We start from the raw sequence: 10832 nt of genomic DNA, 5'->3' as shown, positions 1-10832 counted from the left end.
TCGAAAATATATTTCATCCGCTAACGGTAGCGAACCGTTCGAATGAGGGCTTGTCAAGCCCATGTGATCACATAACATAAGTTCACGTTTACACCCTGCAAGTGTAACAAATGATAATTGAATTGAGGCCTTTTTGTTCTAACTTGCACGTGGAATGTTTGTTTTTGTACTTGTGTTCAAAGCATAAAAGTATGATACGTATATGTTTCTCATCCCATAGTTTAAAGAGTAATAGTTGTTGAAAAGGTGGGACTATGATCTCACCTTGATTGCACAGATATAAATGTACTTCACAAAGTAACGTGTGCAAGAACGAATGCTAGTCTCGACCTAAACAATTAGGTTGTATCAATATCGGTAAACATGGTCGGTCAAAGTTGTTCAATTAGTCCTATGGCTCGTTACGACTCGATTAATATAGCATGTGAGTCAAGTTGTCGAGTTTCATGCAAGAATCAAGTATACAAGAAGATAAGAACGGTTTAAACAAGTATTGGTTAAGTTTGAACAAAAGTCAACTTTGGTCAAGTCAAAGTCAACGAAAAAGTCAACACGTTCGGGTCGGGTCTCGAACTATTTTTCTGAGGTTTTTAATCATATATAAGCATGTTAGAACAAGTTACATGGTAATCGGAGGTGCGTAGCATAGTTAGAATTTTTCGTAAAAGTGTCAAGGTGAACAGCCGCTAAACACGGCTTATGTCGCGTCGCAACATAGGTTGGCCGCGCCGCGGCAATCAACTGGAGCTGGTGCCTGGCTCGTTTCAAAAGTCTAAGTCCCAAACCAAATTTTATTCAAACACAATTAACGAACCATAAACATTCAAGATACGTATCTTATATCGTTGGAAAGGTAATTTGATGAGGAACACAACAAAACACATATCATCAATCAAAAAAGTCATCATTTAATAATCAAATCCAAATTGAAAGTTCATTAAATGTTCACCATAAATGCTTTCAAGTTCATAAATGCACTTTGATGATTTGGAAATTAAATGCACACATGTGATACGCCGTTTCGTATGTAATTACGCATACAATACAACTAAACACTTACAAACAACATTGCAAAGCATTCAATGCATCAAAAGTTCATTTTACTTCTATCAAACCCTAACTCAAAATCACAAATTTAACAAGTATGTTTACGAAGCTATTCCATGTCAACCTACATACCAAATTGAAGCTAGTGATGCTAGTAACACATTTAATACATGCACTTTTAACATCTAATCAACATTTAGGCAACCAAATCTCAAGATCAAGCACACCCATTTCAAGTTTAAGCTAGTTACATCAAAATAACAAGAACAAGCATATAAATCATATATTCATGTTAGACTTGAGCCATAGACACTAATTAACACTTTTATAAGTTAAAAACATCAAGAACAAAGAATCTAGTGTTTTTAGAAAGTTACCCAAAAGAGATGAAATCGGTATGAAATCGAAGAGGAAGTTGCAAGGATTCCAAATATGTAATTTGTTTTGATGTTGTCTTGCTAGATCGAAAATGGATGATGAATCTTTGTAGTTGGGGTTTGAGAGAAAAGTGGAAGTATTAAGATGGAGATGGGAGGTGAATGAATGGTGGGAGGTGGGTTTGACTAGTTCACTAGTCACCACTATGCCCTCTTGACAACATTAGTCCCTCGAGTTCAAAAGCGAGTGCGTTAATTACCTAAACGAGATATTTTAAAAACGCGTATTAACGGAAGATGTTATAATTATATAACGGACTTAAAATTTAATTAACGGAAAGTAAACGGAAAAAGGCGGGATGTTACAATAAACTAATATAAGTAGCTTATTTTTTAAGAGTTTATGATTTTCATAAGCTCTACTTTTTATGTCTACCAAACAAAGCTTATGACTTGGAGCTTATTATAATCATAAACTCAAGCTGCCATAAGTTGTTATAAGCTCCAATAAGCTGGTGTGCCAAACACACCCTAGTTCTAGTCTAGTTCTAGATATGAAAATAAAAAGTGACTTTTTTGTACCATTGGTCCTTAAGTTATACACGAAATTGTAATCCGAGTCCCTCAAGTTTTTAATTGGATTTTCGAATCCTTTCAATTGCATAATTTGACAATCCTAGTCCCTCCATCTACCTGCTGTCTAAATTGGCCGTGAAACCTTGACATGTGTCATGCATGTGAGGGTAAAATCGTCTCTTTACTCATTTCTTCATTAAAAACGAAGGACCACTGATAATGCTAAAAACGAACATATATTTCATAGCATTATTCCTCAAGAAAGACAAGCTTTTAGTTGCAATTGTTCTATTTAAAAGTGATATTCGTTTAAATAATAAAAGGTGAAGACAAAAGACAGATTCGACGAATTGAAGACGCAAACGACCAAAAAGCTCAAAAGTACAAAATACAATCAAAGAGGTTCCAATTATTGATAAGAAACGTCTCGAAATTACAAGAGTACAAGATTCAAAACGCAAAGTACAAGATATTATATTGTACGCGAGGACGTTCGAAAATCCGGAACCGGGACCAGAGTCAACTCTCAACGCTCGACGCAACGGACTAAAAACTACAAGTCAACTATGCACATAAATATAATATAATATAATATTTAAATAATTCTTATAATTATTTAATATATTATATTTATTTATAAAACCGTCGGTAAACAAAGAGCCAAACTCGTGTGAGCTGTAAAAGCAAACTCCGCGACTCGCGGAGTTTGAAGGCCAAAAGGGCCGTGAGTCGCGGAGCCCCAAAGTTTGAAAATCCCTATAAAAGCAAACGAATTCTGATCGCAAAAACACACAAAAAAATATCCATCTCTCTATCTATATCGTATATATTTATATTTATATTTTAATTTTAATTTTAATTTTAATTTTAATTTTAATTTTAATTTTAATTTTAATTTTAATCCTAATAATAAGGGTATGTTAGCGAATGTTGTAAGGGTGTAAGTCGAAATTATGTCCGTGTAACGCTACGCTATTTTTAATCATTGTAAGTTATGTTCAACCTTTTTAATTTAATGTCTCGTAGCTAAGTTATTATTATGCTTATTTAATCCGAAGTAATCATGATGTTGGGCTAATTACTAAAATTGGGTAATTGGGCTTTGTACCATAACTGGGGTTTGGACAAAAGAACGACACTTGTGGAAATTAGATTATGGGCTATTAATGGGTTTTATGTTAACTAAACAATACCTTGTTAATTTAATATATAAACTTATAATTTGACGTATTTATATATAACCACATACGCTTGACTGGGTACGGTGGGCGGGATATCTATAAATACCAATAATTATTCATTTTACCGGATACGGAACTGGATTAATAGTTAATAGACTTGTTGAAACAGGGGTGAATTACATTCAAGGGTAATTGGTGTAATTGTTAACAAAGTAGTAAAACCTTGGTTTACACGCAGTCGATAACCTGGTGTATTCATTAAACAAAGTATTAAAACCTTGTTACAATTCGAATCCCCAATTAGTTGGAATATTTGACTTCGGGAATAAGAATAATTTGACGAAGGCTTTCGCTCTTTATATTTATGACTGATGGACTATTATGGACAAATCCGTATGGATATATTAAATAATCCAGGACAAAGGACAATTAACCCATGGGCATAAAACTAAAATCAACACGTCAAACATCATGATTACGGAAGTTTAAATAAGCATAATTCTTTTATTTCATTTTTAATTTCCTTTATTTTATATTTAATTGCACTTCTAATTATCGCATTTTTATTGTTATTGTATTTAATTGCACTTTTAATTATCGTACTTTTTAATTATCGCAAGTTTATTTTATCGCACTTTTATTATTCGCAATTTCATTATCGTTATTTACTTTACGCTTTAATTTAAGTCTTGTATTTATTTTTAATATTTTACATTTGGTTTTAACTGCGACTAAAGTTTTAAATCGACAAACCGGTCATTAAACGGTAAAAACCCCCCTTTATAATAATAATATTACTTATATATATATATTTGTATTTTTATAAAAGTAAACTAATATAGCGTTAAGCTTTGTTTAAAAAGATTCTCTGTGGAACGAACCGGACTTACTAAAAACTACACTACTGTACGATTAGGTACACTGCCTATAAGTGTTGTAGCAAGGTTTAAGTATATCCATTCTCTAAATAAATAAATATCTTGTGTAAAATTGTATCGTATTTAATAGTATTTCCTGATAAAATATAAGCTATTTTATATACCCCTTAGCTTTAACATCAAGTATTTTTGGCGCCGCTGCCGGGGAATCGCTTAAAAGCCGGAAGCGCAACGCTAATATAAAAAAAAAGAGATTTTTAGTTTACTTTTATTAAAATTCGTTTTTTAAAAATACGTTTTAAATATTCGAAAATATAAAAAGAAAAACAAAAATTTTTATATTTTTAAGATTTTGTTAAATATTTAAGTTTTATAAAGTTTCTTTATTTTTATTTTATAAAAAATATAAGTTTTATTTAATTTATTTTATAAATATATTTTATAAATATAAAAAACCGAAAAAAAAAACGCGTCAATTTAAACTGTACCAGAGTTGAATTCTGGAACCCCGCGACTCGCGGGGTTTTCAGCTTCGGGAACCGCGACTCGCGGAGCCGTCTGACACGAACCTGGTCCAGCAATTAATACGAGTTAGGTTTTAATTATTTATTATTATTATTATTATTAAACCTAATTAGGTTTTATATATAATATTAATTAGTTTAAGTTTTTAATTAATTTGTAATATTAAATTCTAATTAGTTTTATTTATATATAAAAATTAATACTATTATTAAATAAATAATATAAAAATAATATTTTTATAAAAATTGTACTTTTTATAACTTTTAGTATATTTTTATATTTTATCCCTTTTTAATTGTTTTAGCGTAATATTTGTATTTTTCGCTCATATTTAGTTTTAAACTTAGTTTTTGCCATAGTTATTTTTACTTCTAGATTTTTAGGCTTTGCCGTAAAATCCCTTAAGTGCTTTTTCTTTAGACTAAGATTTAGTTGCTTTAGAATTTTGCGACGCCTTTTTAAGTTTTAGTTTCTTTTTAAGTTATTTCCATTTGGGATATAGTTTTACTTGTAAGCTTTAATATTTTTAGACGCCTTTTACCTATGTATCAATTATCATTCCAATTAGTAATCTCAATTTGCGATTATAATTTTAAGTTAGTTGTAGTAATAAGGTTAGGTTAGTCAAGTATTTTTAAGTTTTATAAGTTTCTTTTATTTTTCCGTCACCTTTTATTTTTCAACCATTTTTCTTTTTCGACCTTTTTCGACACGCTCTTTTTCTTTCTTATTTCTCGCTATTCTAGTTTTAGGACATAGATTTTTATTCTACTTCTTATCTAAATTTCTTAAAATTACGAAAATTTATTTTAAGTGGTTAAATTGATAGACATCAAAATTTTCTGGTTCGTAGTAATAGTTGGATTTGTACGTGGACCGGGTTATTGGAGCCAAACAGTCCTCAATTATATTGAGACCAAACGAATCCTGCCCCTCTGCTGCATCTTTTGGCTATTCGAAACGTGGGCAAAATCAGAAAAGTCTATTGATTGGATAACTTATTATAATTTTTCTTTCCTTTTAAAAACTAATAGGATATTCAGTGAATGCACCGAGCAAGACGTTCACCGCCTTTTGTACGTTCACCACCTGTAACTAGATCAAGACATTTAGCAAATATTACCACCGTTGATTTTTCTTTAGAATCGTCATCCAGTCGACCAAGTACTCCAGTTCAAATTTCCGATAATCCATTTTTTGAACCCGACCTCACAATTGAGAATCCGGAGAATATTCAGGAACGATTCGTAGATCCTGAACCATTAAACTTTCCTTCGGAACCACCAATCATTCAAACAGAGATTGTTGAGGAACGAACCATTAAATCAGAATCCTCTAGTGATTCTGATTCAACAAATTCAATTATGGAGAATCTGGAACCTTTAAGTATGGAAGACCGAATGAGAGCTAAACGCACTGGCCAAGGTCACGCAATTACTCATCCAGACATTAATGCGCCAGATTATGAAATCAAAGGACAAATTCTACACATGGTGACTAATCAATGCCAATTTAGTGGTGCGCCGAAGGAAGATCCAAATGAACATTTACGTACCTTTAATAGGATCTGCACACTATTTAAAATCCGAGAAGTGGAGGATGAACAGATATATCTCATGTTATTTCCCTGGACTTTAAAGGGAGAAGCCAAAGATTGGTTGGAATCGTTACCTGAAGGGGCGATTGATACATGGGATGTTTTAGTTGAAAATTTTCTTAAACATTTCTTTCCTGCATCTAAAGCCGTAAGACTTCAAGCAGAAATTGTTACGTTTACACAGAAGCCAAATGAATCTCTATATGAGGCATGGACTAGATATGGAAAGTTGTTAAGAGGATGTCCGTAACATGGTTTAGACACCTGTCAAATAGTACAAATATTCTACCAAGGATGCGACATCACTACAAGGAAAGACATAGATATAGCAGCTGGTGGTTCTATTATGAAGAAAACCGAAACTGATGCTTACAAAATTATTGATAACACTGCTTCCCACTCACACGAGTGGCACCAAGAAAAAGATATCGTTAGATCATCTAAAGCAGCTAGAGCCGATTCTAGCCATGACTTAGATTCCATTTCCGCAAAGATAGATGCTGTCGAGAGACGAATGGAAAAGATGACTAAAGATATTCACTCAATACGAATTAGTTGTGAGCAGTGTGGAGGACCACATTTGACAAAAGATTGTCTCAGTATTGAATTAACAATGGAACAAAGAGAGAATATTTCATACATAAACCAAAGGCCTGGAAATAATTATCAGAATAATTATCAACCGCCAAGACCAATTTACAATCAAAACCAGAATTATAACCGAAATATTTCATACAACAACCAACAAGGTCCTAGCAATCAACAAGTATCCAATAATACTTACAACCAGCAAAGACCTAATTTTCAAAACAAACCACCACAACAAACCGATGATAAAAAGCCGAATTTAGAAGATATGATGACGAAGCTAGTTGAAACTCAAACGCAGTTTTTCACATCTCAAAAACAAACTAATGAACAAAATGCTCAAGCATTTAGAAATCAACAAGCTTCTATTCAAAATTTAGAACAAGAAGTAAGTAACCTAGCAAGGTTAATAGGTGAAAGAAAACTGGAAAGTCTACCTAGTGATACAAATGCTAACCCCAGGAATGAAACAGCTAAAGCCATTACCACAAGAAGTGGTACAACACTTAAACCACCTGAAATGCCTGTAACTTCTGATAAAGCTATTCCTACTCCACAAGAACCACAACCTGATCAAGATAAGGAAAAAGAACCGGTAGTTGAAAAGGTTAATGAAGATAACACAGTTAAGGCTAAACCTTATGTTAAACCATACCAACCACCACTTCCTTACCCGAGTAAAATGAAGAAAGAGAAACTTGAAGCCGAGCAATCCAAATTCTTGGATATGTTTAAACAGATAAATGTAAATCTTCCTTTCATTGATGTGATTTCAGGAATGCCTAGATATGCTAAATTCTTGAAAGATCTAATCTCAAATAGAAAGAAAATGGAAGAACTCTCGGCTGTTACTATGAATGCAAATTGTTCAGCAGTGCTGTTGAATAAGATACCAGAAAAATTATCTGATCCAGGAAGTTTCACAATTCCATGTTTTCTGGGAAGTCTTAGTTCAATAGAAGCATTGGCAGATTTAGGTGCTAGTATAAATCTAATGCCGTATTCACTATACGCTAAACTAGACCTTGGAGAATTGAAACCAACCAGAATAAGCATACAACTAGCCGATAGATCAATAAAATATCCTAGAGGGATAATGGAGAACATGCTAGTTAAAGTTGGTACTTTAGTATTTCCAGTAGATTTTGTTGTTTTGGACATGGAAGAAGATTCTCAAGTTCCTCTCATATTAGGAAGACCATTCTTAAACACGGCTAAAGCAATGATAGACGTGTTCGGTAAGAAATTGACCCTAAGTATAGAGAATGAGAGTGTTACCTTTTCAGTTGATAGAGCAATGCAACAACCACAATCTGCAGATGATACATGTTATTATATTCAAACTATAGATGCACATGCAGAATTATTAGAAGAATTTCCAGAATTACAAGGAACAGGAGAATGTTCTTTAGGAGAAGGTAATGAACCAATTGATGAAGCTGAAATGTTAGCTACACTTATAGCTAATGGATATGAACCAACAACAGAAGAAATTCAAATGCTAAAAGAAGAAGACAGATATCGATACAAATCATCGATAGAAGAACCTCCGAAATTAGAATTAAAGCCACTTCCAAACCATTTGGAATACGCTTATTTACATGGTGAATCTGAATTACCTGTAATAATATCGTCTTCTCTTACTGAAAATGAGAAATCACAACTCATTTCTGTGTTGAAAGCTCATAAACCAGCCATTGCATGGAAGATTCATGATATTAAAGGAATAAGTCCTTCGTATTGCACACATAAAATCCTTATGGAAGAAGGTCATAAAACGTATGTGCAACGCCAACGAAGACTAAATCCTAATATGCAAGATGTAGTTAAGAAAGAGATTATTAAACTGCTAGATGCAGGTTTGATATATCCAATTTCTGATAGTCCATGGGTAAGCCCAGTTCAATGCGTGCCTAAGAAGGGTGGCATGACTGTCATTACAAATGAGAAAAATGAGCTTATTCCTACTAGGACTGTAATAGGATGGCGTGTGTGTATTAATTATAGAAAATTAAATGACGCCACCAGAAAAGATCACTTTCCCTTACCTTTCATAGATCAAATGTTGGAAAGATTAGCCGGAAATAGTTACTATTGTTTTCTAGATGGATTTTCCGGATATTTTCAAATTCCAATAGCACCCGAGGACCAAGAGAAAACCACATTCACGTGCCCTTATGGTACTTTTGCTTACAAACGCATGCCATTTGGACTTTGCAACGCCCCTGCAACCTTTCAAAGGTGTATGATGGCGATTTTTCATGACATGATAGAAGAATGCATGGAAGTTTTCATGGATGACTTTTCAGTCTTCGGTGATACATTTGAATCATGTCTAGTTAATCTTGAACGAATGCTTATTAGATGCGAACAATCAAATCTAGTACTTAATTGGGAGAAATGCCATTTCATGGTTAAAAAAGGCATCGTTCTTGGTCATAAAATTTCAAAAGAAGGAATTGAAGTGGATAGAGCTAAAGTAGATGTAATTGCTAAACTTCCACATCCCACCAATTTTAGAGGAGTTAGGAGTTTTCTAGGGCATGCCGGTTTTTACCGACGTTTCATAAAAGATTTTTCTAAAATTGCCACTCCTATGAATAAACTCCTAGAAAAGGATGCTCCATTCATCTTTTCAGATGAGTGTATCAAATCTTTTAATATTCTTAAAGAGAAACTCACTAATGCGCCGATCATGATAACACCAAATTGGAATCTACCATTTGAACTAATGTGCGATGCAAGTGATTTTGCAATGGGAGCCGTTTTAGGACAAAGGATTGAAAAATGATTTCAACCTATATATTATGCTACTAAGACGTTACAAGGAGCACAAACGAACTATACAACTACTGAAAAAGAACTCCTTGCTATTGTCTTTGCTTTTGACAAATTTCGATCATATCTCGTTCTAGCAAAAACGGTGGTCTATACCGACCATTCTGCTCTTAGATACCTATTTTCAAAACAAGATGCTAAACCAAGATTAATCCGTTGGATCTTACTCTTACAAGAGTTTGATATTGAAATCCGAGATAAAAGAGGAGCAGAAAATCTCGCCGCTGATCATCTTTCTCGTCTTGAAAATCCTGAGTTAGAAGTTCTAAATGAATCGGCCATACAAGACAACTTTCCTGATGAATATCTATTGAAGATAGATTATAAAGAAATTCCATAGTTTGCAGACTATGCAAACTACTTAGTTTATGGATTCCTTGAAAAATGATTATCGTACCAAAGACGAAAGAAATTCTTCAGTGATATAAAACACTATTTTTGGGAAGATCCACATCTGTTTAAAAGTTGTCCCGATAGAATAATACGCCGATGTGTATTTGGAGATGAAGCTAGTAAAATTTTAAACCATTGTCACACAGGACCAAGAGGAGGGCATTATGGGCCTCAACTAACAGCAAGAAAAGTTTATTGCTGGATTCTATTGGCCTACAATTTACAAAGACGCACACCTTCTTTGCAAATCCTGTGATGCTTGTCAAAGGGCCGGAAAAATAAGTCAACGTGATGAAATGCCACAAAATGTCATCCAAGTATGTGAAGTATTTGACATTTGGGGTATTGACTTTATGAGTCCATTTCCAAAATCTCATAATAATCTATATATACTCGTAGCCATTGATTATGTATCTAAATGGGCGGAAGCACAAGCTCTCCCAACTAACGATGCACGAGTTGTAGTCAACTTTTTAAAACGTCTTTTTGCAAGGTTTGGAGCACCGAAAGCTTTAATAAGTGATCGGGGTACTCATTTCTGTAATAATCAACTTGAGAAAGTTCTTAAAAGATATGGAGTAACTCATAAAATCTCAACCGCATATCATCCACAAACAAGTGGACAAGTTGAAAATACCAACCGAGCTTTAAAACGTATTCTAGAGAAAACCGTAGGATCAAATCCGAAGGAATGGTCCATTAAATTGGAGGATGCACTCTGGGCTTTTAGAACAGCCTACAAAACTCCAATTGAAACCACACCTTTTAGACTTGTTTATGGAAAAGCATGTCATCTTCCAGTAGAAATTGAACATAAAGCATTTTGGGCTTT

This window comes from Rutidosis leptorrhynchoides, chromosome 4 (assembly GCF_046630445.1).
Source record: "Rutidosis leptorrhynchoides isolate AG116_Rl617_1_P2 chromosome 4, CSIRO_AGI_Rlap_v1, whole genome shotgun sequence".
NCBI classification, from domain to species: domain Eukaryota; kingdom Viridiplantae; phylum Streptophyta; class Magnoliopsida; order Asterales; family Asteraceae; genus Rutidosis; species Rutidosis leptorrhynchoides.
Note: the sequence above shows the minus strand (reverse complement) of the source record.